Consider the following 12,858-nt stretch of genomic DNA (forward strand, 5'->3'; position numbering starts at 1 on the left):
TTTTGTCTTTTTTCATCTTTTTTTTTTCACCTTTCTGATTTCCTTCACCTGTTGGGGCTGGGGGGGAGAATTGGAAAAACTGGAAAATATGCGCACATTTTCAAACGGCCTTTTAATCAATTTCTGATCTTACAATATGCATATGGTTAATAGTATTGGATAGAAAAGAGTCTCAAGTTTCTAAAAACGTTTTAATTTTTTCTCTGAGTGGAACACAAGTCCTTTGGCAGCACTTTCCCCGACCAGGAAGTAAAATGCAAGATGTTTATGCTCGCTTCAACACTCTGCCTATACATGGTCATGCCACTTATGACCCGGAACACACCTTGTACGCCTTCCTCTGGGTGTCTAGAGTACGTCAGAGGAAAATCATGCGTTTATCTTGTTCTGACGTGAAATAAGACCTATTTCTTTGACATGACCGTCAATTTCAGGAAGTCAGAAGCCTGCGACTTGGGAGAGATCATGTTTTGTTTTGCTGCCGTTTCGGATGTGAACTATCTCCAGCTCGGATTTGATTTGATAAATGAGACCATGTCATCGTAATGTATGTTTTTTCAATATAGTTTAATCAGATTATTTGAATTTTTTCTATAGTTTTGCCGTGTACCGTAATGTTTCTTTTGTTTACGTTGGAGAGTTCCGTCCACTCGACGAGTACCCATGCTAAATGAAGATGGAAAGTTGCCATTCTGAAGGGATTGAACGACTCTTTTGGACTAAGGACAACTTGATCAACATTCTGATGAAAGATCAGCCAAAGTAAGACCAAATTTATAATGTTATTTCATATATCTGTTCGTGCATGTCTACTGGTCGCGCGCGCCCAAGTGTGTCTGTCTGGCGTGGCTATGCTAATTTAGCGCTACATTTAGTTTTCGATGTAAAACATTTAATAAATCGGAAATATTGTCTGGAATCACAAGAATCCTGTTTTTCAATTGCTGCACAGTATGTATTTCTCAGAAATGTTTTATGAGGAGTAATTAGGTATTTGATGTGTTGGTGTCTGTAAATGTTATGGCTGCTTTCTGATTGCAGCTGAAATGTAAATTATGATTTATACCATAAAATATACACATTTTTCAAAAAAAAAAAATGCTATACAATAAATATGTTATCAGACTGTGATCTTATGAAGTTGTTTCTTGGTTAGTGGCTATATATATCTTCATTTGGTCGAATTAGTGATAGCTGTGACGGAGTAAAACCTGATGCAGTTAGAAAAGTGCTCTCTTTTGCTGACGTGGTTAGCTAATAGATTTACATATTTGTCTTCCCTGTAAAACATTTTACAAATCGAACATGGTGGTTAGATTCACAAGATGTCTGCCTTTCATATGCTGTATTGGACTTGTTAATGTGTAAAAGTTAAATATTTTAAAAAAAAGGTTTTTTGAATTTTGCCGCTCTGCCTTTTCAGTGGAATGTGGGAGGAGTGGCGCTAGCGGCACTCTCAGCCCCAACAGGTTTTAAGTAGCCTGGGTTTCACTAGCCTGGGTTTCCTTAACTCTCAAAGTCCTCCTGACTTCAGAGTCTGGGATGGCTATTTGATGTTGTCGCCACAAAGCGTCAATGATGAAGGGGGCTGTGCTTTTACTAGTTTGCTCTCTGTGTCTTCCTCACTCAAACCCGCCAGCAAACACAGCCCTCGAGCACCGCCCCCCTTCCGTTACAACTGTTAGATTTTTTAATTCAAACAGCGAGAGGTCCAAAATATTTGCGAGAGCCAATCAAACCTGTCTCACAATTTTCTGAGCGAATATTGAATTAACAACGGCCTCCTTTCCGACCAGTGTGTTTCACAGCTCTCCTGCGCCGTGAGTCACGTGGGTCGCGTCTCCAGGCTAAGTTTTCACCCCCTTCATCTACAGAATAACAGGAATATGTCTACACAACACACAGCTTGTCCTTGGCTGTGTGGTTTGTGCATGTGTGTTTGTTAAATATATATATATATAATATATATATTTAACAAACACACATGCACATGCACATGCACAAACCACACAGCCAAGGACAAGCTGTGTGTGTGTATTTAACAAACACACGCACAAACACAGCAGGACAGCTGTGTGTGTGTGTTGTGTGTGTGTGTGTGTGTGTGTGTGTGTGTGTGTGTGTGTGTGTGTGTGTGTGTGCGTGCGTGCGTCCGTGCGTGCGTGTCAGAGAGATATGCACACAACTTACTTACACACATCTACAAATGTCCACAATGTCCACAAGAAGTGTTATGCTTGATGTCGACTAGTCACTTTGTATGTGTGATCTTTTATGAAGGCTTTAGTCTGTGGGTGGGTGACTGGTTTTCTGTGCACTGGCCACTGGCCACTGCTCTGTACTGTGTGAATATTTTTACCTGTGTGTGGGAAAGTGAAATATTGTTTTTCCCATGTTCGGATTCTCTCAATGATCTACACATGTTCCTTGATCCATGTATGTTTTCCTCAGTAACCTCTCATAGTCTCCTTCCCCTCTATCTGCACGGATCTGAAAACACAGGATAGGGGAATGCTCCATGACTACGAATGGGATGGGGACTGTAAAATAGAGCCTTGGCATGGATGGACAGAAATTGGAGTGGTCTACAGGCCATTCACTGCCATGTCACTGCCATGTGCCCAGTGGACCAGCCCAATCCTGATCTCTGTTGATCTCTGTAATCTTTTTTTAATAGTATGAATTTATATACAGTTGAAGTCGGAAGTTTACATACCCTTAGGTTGGAGTCATTAAAACTCGTTTTTCAACCACTCCACAAATTTCTTGTTAACAAACTATAGTTTTGGCAAGTCGGTTAGGACATCTACTTTGTGCATGACACAAGTAATTTTTCCAACCATTGTTTACAGACAGATTATTTCACTTATAATTCACTGTATCACAATTCCAGTGGGTCAGAAGTTTACATACACTAAGTTGACTGTGACTTTAAACAGCTTAGAAAATTCCAGAAAAAGATGTCATGGCTTTAAAAGCTTCTGATAGGCTAATTGACATAATGTGAGTCAATTTGAGGTGTACTTGTGGATGTATTTCAAGCCTACCTTCAAACTCAGTGCCTCTTTGCTTGACATCATGAGAAAATCTAAAGAAATCAGCCAAGACCTCTGAAAATAATTGTAGACCTCCACAAGTCTGGTTCATCCTTGGAGCAATTTCCAAACGCCTGAAGGTACCACGTTCATTTGTACAAACAATAGTACACAAGTTTAAACACCATGGGACCACGCAGCTGTCATACTGCTCAGGAAGGAGACGCGTTCTGTCTCCTAGAGATGAACGTACTTTGGTGCGGAAAAGTGCAAATCAATCCCAGAACAACACAAAGGACCTTGTGAAGATGCTGGAGGAAACAGGTACAAAAGTATCTATATCCACAGTAAAACGAGTCCTATATCGACATAACCTGAAAGGCGATCAGCAAGGAAGAAGCCACTGCGCCAAAACCGCCATAAAAAAGCCAGACTACGGTTTGCAACTGCACATGGGACAAAGATGGTACTTTCTGGAGAAATGTCCTCTGGTCTGATGAAACGAAAATAGAACTGATTGGCCATAATGACCATCGTTATATTTAGAGGAAAAAGGGGGAGTGTCACGACTTCCGCCGAAGTCGGTCCCTCTCCTTGTTCGGGCGGCGTTCGCGGTCGACGTCACCGGCCTTCTAGCCATTGCCGATCCACTTTTAATTTTCCATTTGTTTTGTTTTTGTCTTACACACCTGGTTTCAATTCCCCAATAACTTGTTCATTATTTTACCCTCTGTTGCCCCATGTTTGTTTGTGAGTAATTGTTTATTGTATTGCGGTCCGTATTGTGTGGCCTTGTATTTATATTACGTGTATTGTGTTTATATTGAGTAAATTGCTTTCTTTACTCATATCTGCTGTCCTGCGCCTGACTCATCTCACCAGCTACACACAGAAGCATTACAGGGAGGCTTGCAAGCCGAAGAACACATCCCAACCGTGAAGCACGGGGGTGGCAGCATCATGTTGTGGGGTGCTTTGCTGCAGGAGGGACTGGTGCACTTCACAAAATAGATGGCATCATGAGGAGGAAAATGATGTGGATATATTGAAGCAACATCTCAAGACATCAGTCAGGAAGTTAAATCTTGGTCGCAAATGGGTCTTCCAAATGGACAATGACCCCAAGCATACTTCCAAAGTTGTGGCAAAATGGCAACAGGCAAAAAGAACAACAAAGTCAAGGTATTGGAGTGGCCATCACAAAGCCCTGACCTCAATCCTATAGAAAATTTGTGGCAGAATTGAAAAAGCGTGTGCGAGCAAGGAGGCCTACAAACCTGACTCAGTTACACCAGCTTTTTCAGGAGGAATGGGCCAAAATTCACCCAACTTATTGTGGGAAGCTTGTGGAAGCTACCCAAACATTTGACCCAGTTAATCAATTTAAAGGCAATGCTACCAAATACTAATTGAGTGTATGTAAACTTCTGACCCACTGGGAATGTGATGAAAGAAATAAAAGCTGAAATAAATCATTCTCTCTACTATTATTCTGACATTTCACATTCTTAAAAATAAAGTAGTATCCTAACTGACCTAAGACAGGGAATTTTACTCTGATTAAATTCAGGAATTGTGAAAAAACTGAGTTTAAATGTGTATTTGCTAAGGTGTATTGTAACTTCCGACTTCAACTGTAAGTGCAGACTACGGAAAGAAGAGAAGGAACGAGTTTGAGAGTTTGATTTGATTCATTAGGATCCTCATTACCGAAGCCAATGGCAACAGCTAGTCTTACAGGGTCCGACACATAACGAAAAAGACATTACAGACTAAAAGACTTTAAAATGTACAAAAACATTAACATGTATGATGTGTGTGTGTGTGTGTGTGTGTGTGTGTGTGTGTATCTATCAGTTACACATACGTGTCAGTACATACACACCACAAGTAGGTCACATGGGGGAGAGGCGTTGTGATGTTTTTTGGAAACCAGATTTGCTGTTCACTTGCGGCTTTGTTGCATGGAAGGGTGCCACAGAAGGAGCGAGGAATCAGTTGTCGTACTGAGGAACAAATGTCCACAATGTCCACAAGAAGTGTTATGCTTGATGTCGACTAGTCACTTTGTATGTGTGATCTTTTATGAAGGCTTTAGTCTGTGGGTGGGTGACTGGTTTTCTGTGCACTGGCCACTGGCCACTGCTCTGTACTGTGAAATATTTTTACCTGTGTGTGGGAAAGTGAAATATTGTTTTTCCCATGTTCGGATTCTCTCAATGATCTACACATGTTCCTTGATCCATGTATGTTTTCCTCAGTAACCTCTCATAGTCTCCTTCCCCTCATCTGCACGGATCTGAAAACACAGGATAGGGGAATGCTCCATGACTACGAATGGGGATGGGGACTGTAAAATAGAGCCTTGGCATGGATGGACAGAAATTGGAGTGGTCTACAGGCCATGTCACTGCCATGTCACTGCCATGTGCCCAGTGGACCAGCCCAATCCTGATCTCTGTTGATCTCTGTAATCTTTTTTAATAGTATGAATTTATATACAGTTGAAGTCGGAAGTTTACATACCCTTAGGTTGGAGTCATTAAAACTCGTTTTTCAACCACTCCACAAATTTCTTGTTAACAAACTATAGTTTTGGCAAGTCGGTTAGGACATCTACTTTGTGCATGACACAAGTAATTTTTCCAACKATTGTTTACAGACAGATTATTTCACTTATAATTCACTGTATCACAATTCCAGTGGGTCAGAAGTTTACATACACTAAGTTGACTGTGACTTTAAACAGCTTAGAAAATTCCAGAAAAAGATGTCATGGCTTTAAAAGCTTCTGATAGGCTAATTGACATAATGTGAGTCAATTGGAGGTGTACTTGTGGATGTATTTCAAGGCCTACCTTCAAACTCAGTGCCTCTTTGCTTGACATCATGAGAAAATCTAAAGAAATCAGCCAAGACCTCTGAAAAATAATTGTAGACCTCCACAAGTCTGGTTCATCCTTGGGAGCAATTTCCAAACGCCTGAAGGTACCACGTTCATTTGTACAAACAATAGTACACAAGTTTAAACACCATGGGACCACGCAGCTGTCATACTGCTCAGGAAGGAGACGCGTTCTGTCTCCTAGAGATGAACYTACTTTGGTGCGAAAAGTGCAAATCAATCCCAGAACAACAYCAAAGGACCTTGTGAAMATGCTGGAGGAAACAGGTACAAAAGTATCTATATCCACAGTAAAACGAGTCCTATATCGACATAACCTGAAAGGGCGATCAGCAAGGAAGAAGCCACTGCGCCAAAACCGCCATAAAAAAGCCAGACTACGGTTTGCAACTGCACATGGSGACAAAGATGGTACTTTCTGGAGAAATGTCCTCTGGTCTGATGAAACGAAAATAGAACTGATTGGCCATAATGACCATCGTTATATTTAGAGGAAAAAGGGGGAGTGTCACGACTTCCGCCGAAGTCGGTCCCTCTCCTTGTTCGGGCGGCGTTCYGCGGTCGACGTCACCGGCCTTCTAGCCATTGCCGATCCACTTTTAATTTTCCATTTGTTTTGTTTTTGTCTTACACACCTGGTTTCAATTCCCCAATAACTTGTTCATTATTTTACCCTCTGTTGCCCCATGTTTGTTTGTGAGTAATTGTTTATTGTATTGCGGTCCGTATTGTGTGGCCTTGTATTTATATTACGTGTATTGTGTTTATATTGAGTAAATTGCTTTCTTTACTCATATCTGCTGTCCTGCGCCTGACTCATCTCACCAGCTACACACAGAAGCATTACAGGGAGGCTTGCAAGCCGAAGAACARCATCCCAACCGTGAAGCACGGGGGTGGCAGCATCATGTTGTGGGGTGCTTTGCTGCAGGAGGGACTGGTGCACTTCACAAAATAATGGCATCATGAGGTAGGAAAAATGATGTGGATATTGAAGCAACATCTCAAGACATCAGACAGGAAGTTAAATCTTGGTCGCAAATGGGTCTTCCAAATGGACAATGACCCCAAGCATACTTCCAAAGTTGTGGCAAAATGGCAACAGGCAAAAAGAACAACAAAGTCAAGGTATTGGAGTGGCCATCACAAAGCCCTGACCTCAATCCTATAGAAATTTGTGGGCAGAATGAAAAAGCGCGTGGCGAGCAAGGAGGCCTACAAACCTGACTCAGTTACACCAGCTTGTGTAGGAGGAATGGGCCAAAATTCACCCAACTTATTGTGGGAAGCTTGTGGAATGCTACCCAAAACATTTGACCCAGTTAATCAATTTAAAGGCAATGCTACAAACTACTAATTGAGTGTATGTAAACTTTCGACCCACTGGGAATGTGATGAAAGAAATAAAAGCTGAAATAAATCATTCTCTCTACTATTATTCTGACATTTCACATTCTTAAAATAAAGTAGTGATCCTAACTGACCTAAGACAGGGAATTTTACTCTGATTAAATTTCAGGAATTGTGAAAAACTGAGTTTAAATGTATTTGCTAAGGTGTATGTTAACTTCCGACTTCAACTGTAAGTGCAGACTACGGAAAGAAGAGAAGGAACGAGTTTGAGAGTTTGATTTGATTCATTAGGATCCTCATTAGCCGAAGCCAATGGCAACAGCTAGTCTTACAGGGGTCCGACACATAACGAAAAAGACATTACAGACTAAAAGACTTTAAAATGTACAAAAACATTAACATGTAGTGTGTGTGTGTGTGTGTGTGTGTGTGTGTGTGTATCTATCAGTTACACATACGTGTCAGTACATACACACCACAAGTAGGTCACATGGGGGAGAGGCGTTGTGTATGTTTTTTGGAAACCAGATTTGCTGTTCACTTGCGGCTTTGTTGCATGGAAGGGTGCCACAGAAGGAGCGAGGAATCAGTTGTCGTACTGAGAGTACTGAAATGCAGCCAATATTTCCAGCTGTGTGGTCAAGCTTGGCTTCCAAAGAATCTGCTCACCATGTTACCCATCTACATGAGGTCGGTCTGTTGCCTCTGCCAAGGGAAACATGGCCGGGTCTATTTCAGTACAGCAGAGTTCAGACACTAACTGATCCCTCCCTCCCTCTGTTTTCATTGCAGTAAGTGTGGCACCCTTCCCCCTGAGAGTTGRTTCTTCAGCCTCATCTGCAGTACCGGATCCTTCATGGGTATGTACCGATGAAACTCATGTTTCTTTTGAATAGGAAGAGTGATGCATAGGTCTATTATCAGCTTGCGGTGTCATCATTGTTAATGCACTGACGGCGCTGAGGCCAGATAAAATGATTTGTATGGCAGCAAATGGTTAGAGTTTGGATTACGATGCAGATCGATGACAACTCTGTTAGCTATCCACACACTCATAGTCATACACAGTACACTGTACGTAACWGTCAGGGATGTCTGTAGTTCTGTCATCCTCTTTCACTGTAAAAGTAAAATAGTTTGTCTCGTTGGGCATCCCTAAATGTAGGTTGTTAAAGCTAGATAGTTTGTGTTTATGTATCGATATGTAGGCTACATGTGCCTTTTGAAAACAAATTGATGTAGTTCTGTCCTTGAGCCYTTCTTGTCTATTAATGTTCTGTGTTACGTCATGTTTCATGTTTTGTGTGGACTCCAGGAAGAGTAGCTGCTGCTTTTGCAACAGCTAATGGGGATCCTAATAAAATATCAAAAATACCAAAAGCTCCAGGTTGATGTTTTTCCAGCTGCGGCTGTGAATCTAACAAGGTCTCTGTTCCACAAACAGAAGTCTATGCCCCCCCATGTTCCCCCCCCACCCCTTTTACTCCACCCCCTGAAAGGAGATCCTTCTGTGTGTGTCCCCCACTCCGACGCCACATGAACTAACCGCAGCAGCCCGATCATGGGCAATTACAGCAGTGCTGTTTCACTGCCAAAACCTCTTGAAATCAGCTATTTTGGTTGTTTTGTTTGTGCTTCAAAGCCAATCATGGACGCAGAGTGTCTTTGCTTTTTGGAATATTCAACCTCAGAAACCTTAACTGTCAAGGAATTTTCCCTTTAAGGACTGCATTGGGGACCTAAAAAAACTATGATTAGCATATACCCTGTTCAAATGGTCTCTTTTCAGATTGATTTATGTGCCAAAATGTTTACCAAAGGGCATACAGTATGAACATGGATATATCATATATCTGGATCCATTACAGTGTATGTACAGTATCATGTATCATTTGTACTGTCGATCCATACAAAACGAGTTTCTCCCCTTACCAGTTTGAAGTTAGAACAAAGTTAGAATGGTCAGGTTTTGAAGTGATTATTACATAACAGTCTTATCAAACAGTGCATTTAATACCCCCCGCGGTGCAGTTTGTTTGAACYGGGCTCTCTTATGTCGGGGAGCGGTTAGAGGCACTGCTTGGGGGTTGAATACAGCACAAAGTGCTAGCGATCACGTACTCAAACACGTGAACAAAGCACACCACCAAAAGCCATAAAGGAATGGTTCGTTTTTTGTTTGAGCACACACACTGTGAGAGTGTTTACTTAAACTCTGACGCGTGGTGTGGAGTTGCGATGAGAAGAATGGTAACGTCTGAAACCCCGGCCACAAACTAGATCCCTCACTGTGTCCTAACAAGTGAATTTGGCAAAGAATCACTAGCAAACAGGGATTTTTATCGCATAATCTGCTGTATTATCACTGTATTGACGACACGCACGTCTAAACACTCGCTTGGTGGTGAGATGGACACCAGATGTGAACTCTACCTATTTCCATCCAATGGATTTTTGCGAGAACAGTTTGCTGCTCTTGGAAGTGCTGTACAGCTGCAGCGAAGCCTTCACCGGCCAGTTTGGTACAGAGCCATTAGGAATCTGCACACAACGTGGTTCCCAGTTCTTAACAACTCGGCAGAGACGGCACATCTTGGCATAGTGTTATGCACATTCTATCTGCTTTTCCATCTTGCAACTCAATATCCAAGAGTGTACTACTCCCTACTCTGCAAGAGGTACATGTAGAGTGTTGTTTGTTGTTGCTTCCATGCTCTAGCAGATTTGATAGTGAGCCGTCACCAGGTGAGTGGTTCTGTCTGCTTGATAGATAGGTGAAAATGAAAATGTTTGTTTTGTTTCTCCTCCCTCCCTCAGTGATTTTGATAGGGCTGCTGCGGTATGCCCACGTCATAGAGAAGCACCAGAACTGTGTCCTTAACYCGGCCGGCCTCTCCACTGGCTGGATCTGTGCTGCAGGACTCATTATGGTGGGCAACTTCCAGGTAAGAACAGAACTGACGTCACTCCCACAGTGGAGCGTCTCTGTCACTAAATGGCTCTTGTGAAGTGTTGGATGAAGGTGGAATGTGCTCAAGTGTTAGAGGCCTGTTTTCAGGTTTGACCACTGTATAGGCTGTGTAGGCTACTGGTGTGGTCGATAGTAACGAGATGCAAATCCACATTTCTTAACTAAGGCAGCAAGTCCATTGTTTGTATGATTGCATAAGATTTCACTACAGTATTACATAAATTTAAAATAACTGATCACTATCTTAGCCTGTGGGATTTTCACTACATCCGGGCATTGTAAATCACAATGACTTTATTGAAGCCGGGCTAGTTGTTTGATGTTCCCAGTAAGTCCCCAAAAACAGGGAAATTGTCCTCTCTGTGTGCTCTGTAGTCTGTAGAAAACATTCCACTTTGACAGCTAGCTAATCCAAGTGCAGTTTGCAAGGCCCATCTTTAGGGTGCGAAGCGCACCACTAAATCATTCCCCTTCAAGTTGTGATTTACTGATTGTAGAATGACAGAGCGGAGGAGAAAATAAATGTTCCTCCTACCAAGTATATTCCAAATATTTAAAGACAGTGCCTTCAGAAAGTATTCAGACCCCTTGACTTTTTCCACATTTTTTTTGCCCACTTAAACCAGATGACAAAGCGAAAACAGGTTTAAAMAATTTTTTTGCAAATTATTACAAATAAAAAACAGAAATACCTTACTTACTTAAGTATTCAGAACCTTTGCTATGAGACTCGAAATTGAGCCAGAGATGTTTCTACAACTTAARTGGAATCCACCTGTGGTAAATTAAATTGATTGGAATTGATTTTGAAAGGCACACACCTGTCTATAAAAGGTCCCACAGTTGACAGTGCATGTCAGAGCAAAAACCAAGCCATGAGGTTGAAGGAATTGTCCTTAGAGCTCAGGATTGTGTCGGGGCACAGATCTGGGAAAGGGTTTCAAAAAATGTCTGCAGCATTGAAGGTTCCCAAGAACACAGTGGCCTCCATCATTCCTAAATGGAAGAAGTTTGGAACCACCAAGACTCTTTCTAGAGCTGGCTGCCCAGCCAAACTGAGCAATCYGGGGAGAAGGGCCTTGGTCAGGGAGGTGACCAAGAACCCGATGGTCACTCCGACAGAGCTCCAGAGTTCCTCTGTGGAGATGGAAGAACCTTCCAGAAGGACAGCCATCTCTGCAGCACTCCATCAATAAGGCTTTTATGATAGAGTGGCCAGACGGAAGCCACTCCTCAGTAAAGGGCACATGACAGCCCACTTGGAGTTTGCCAAAAGGCACCCAAAGGACTCTCAGACCATGAGAAACAAGATTCTCTGGTCTGTTGAAACCAAGATTGGCCAAATGCCAAGGTTCAAGTCTGGAGGAAACCTGGCACCATCCCTACGTTGAAGCATGGTGGTGGCAGCATCATGCTCTGGGGATGTTTTTCAGCGGCAGGGACTGGGAGACTTGTCAGGATCAAGGCAAAGATGAATGGAGCGAAGTACAGAGAGATCCTTGATGAAAACCTGCTCCAGAGCGCTCAAGACCTGGAAGGTTACCCTTCCAACAGGACAACGACCCTAAGCACACAGCCAAGACAACGCAGGAGTTGTTTCGGGACAAGTCTCTGAATGTCCTTGAGTGGCCCAGCCAGAGCCTGGTCTTGAACCTGATCAAACATCTCTAGAGAGACCTGAAAATAGCTGTGCAGCGACACGCCCCATACAACCTGACAGAGCTTGAGAGGATCTGCAGAGAAGAATGGGAGAAACTCCCCAATAGGTGTGCCAAGCTTGTAGCGTCATACCCKAAAAGACTCAATGCTGTTATCGCTGCCTAAGGTGCTTCAACAAAGTACTGAGGAAAGGGTCTGAATACTTATGTAAATGTCATATTTCATTTTTTWTWTTTTTTTATAAATTAGCAAACTTTTCTAAAATTCTGGTTTTGCTATGTTATTATGTGTTATTGTGTGTAGATTGATGAGGGATTATWAAAAAAAAAAAAAAAAATTGTGGGAAAAGTCAAGGGGTCTCAATACTTTCCGAAGACACTGTATACACTAGATGACTGAGAGGGGCACTGTTTTGAAGCCACTGCACCTCAATCTTGGCACTCCTCCACTAATGTAAAAAATATAATAATCTATTACAAACACCTTAATGCATACTTTTCATTTATATTATGTGAGCTAAGTTCTAATGCTACTGTCCCCACTAAAATAAAAAAATACTTAAACTTGAAATAATGTGATATTCCATTCATTCCTATTCATGGTTTGCACCTCCATCACTCTGCCACTTCATTGCCCTTATAAAGACGCTGCGGCCATATTGATGCTTTACTTTACTTTACTATTTATATTTTTGACAACTTTTACTTTTACTTCACTACACTCCTAAAGAAAATGATGTACTTTTTACTCCATACATTTTCCCTGACACCCAAAGTACTCGTTACATTTTCGTATGCTTAGCAGGACAGAAAATGGTCAAATTCGCACAAGAGAACATCCCTACTGCCTCTGATCTGGCGGACTCCCTAAACACAAATGCTTTGTTTTTAAACGATGTCTGAGTGTTGGATTGTGACCCTGGCTATCCATAAATA

At 42.0% G+C, this 12,858-nt stretch overlaps 1 pseudogene; it reads left to right on the forward strand.

The window, feature by feature from the left end:
* LOC111978650 (transmembrane protein 150A-like) overlaps nt 1-12,858 on the forward strand; it is a 38,024-nt pseudogene that overhangs the window by 19,231 nt on the left and 5,935 nt on the right.

This window comes from Salvelinus sp. IW2-2015, linkage group LG18 (assembly GCF_002910315.2).
Source record: "Salvelinus sp. IW2-2015 linkage group LG18, ASM291031v2, whole genome shotgun sequence".
Classification (NCBI taxonomy): Eukaryota; Metazoa; Chordata; class Actinopteri; order Salmoniformes; family Salmonidae; genus Salvelinus; species Salvelinus sp. IW2-2015.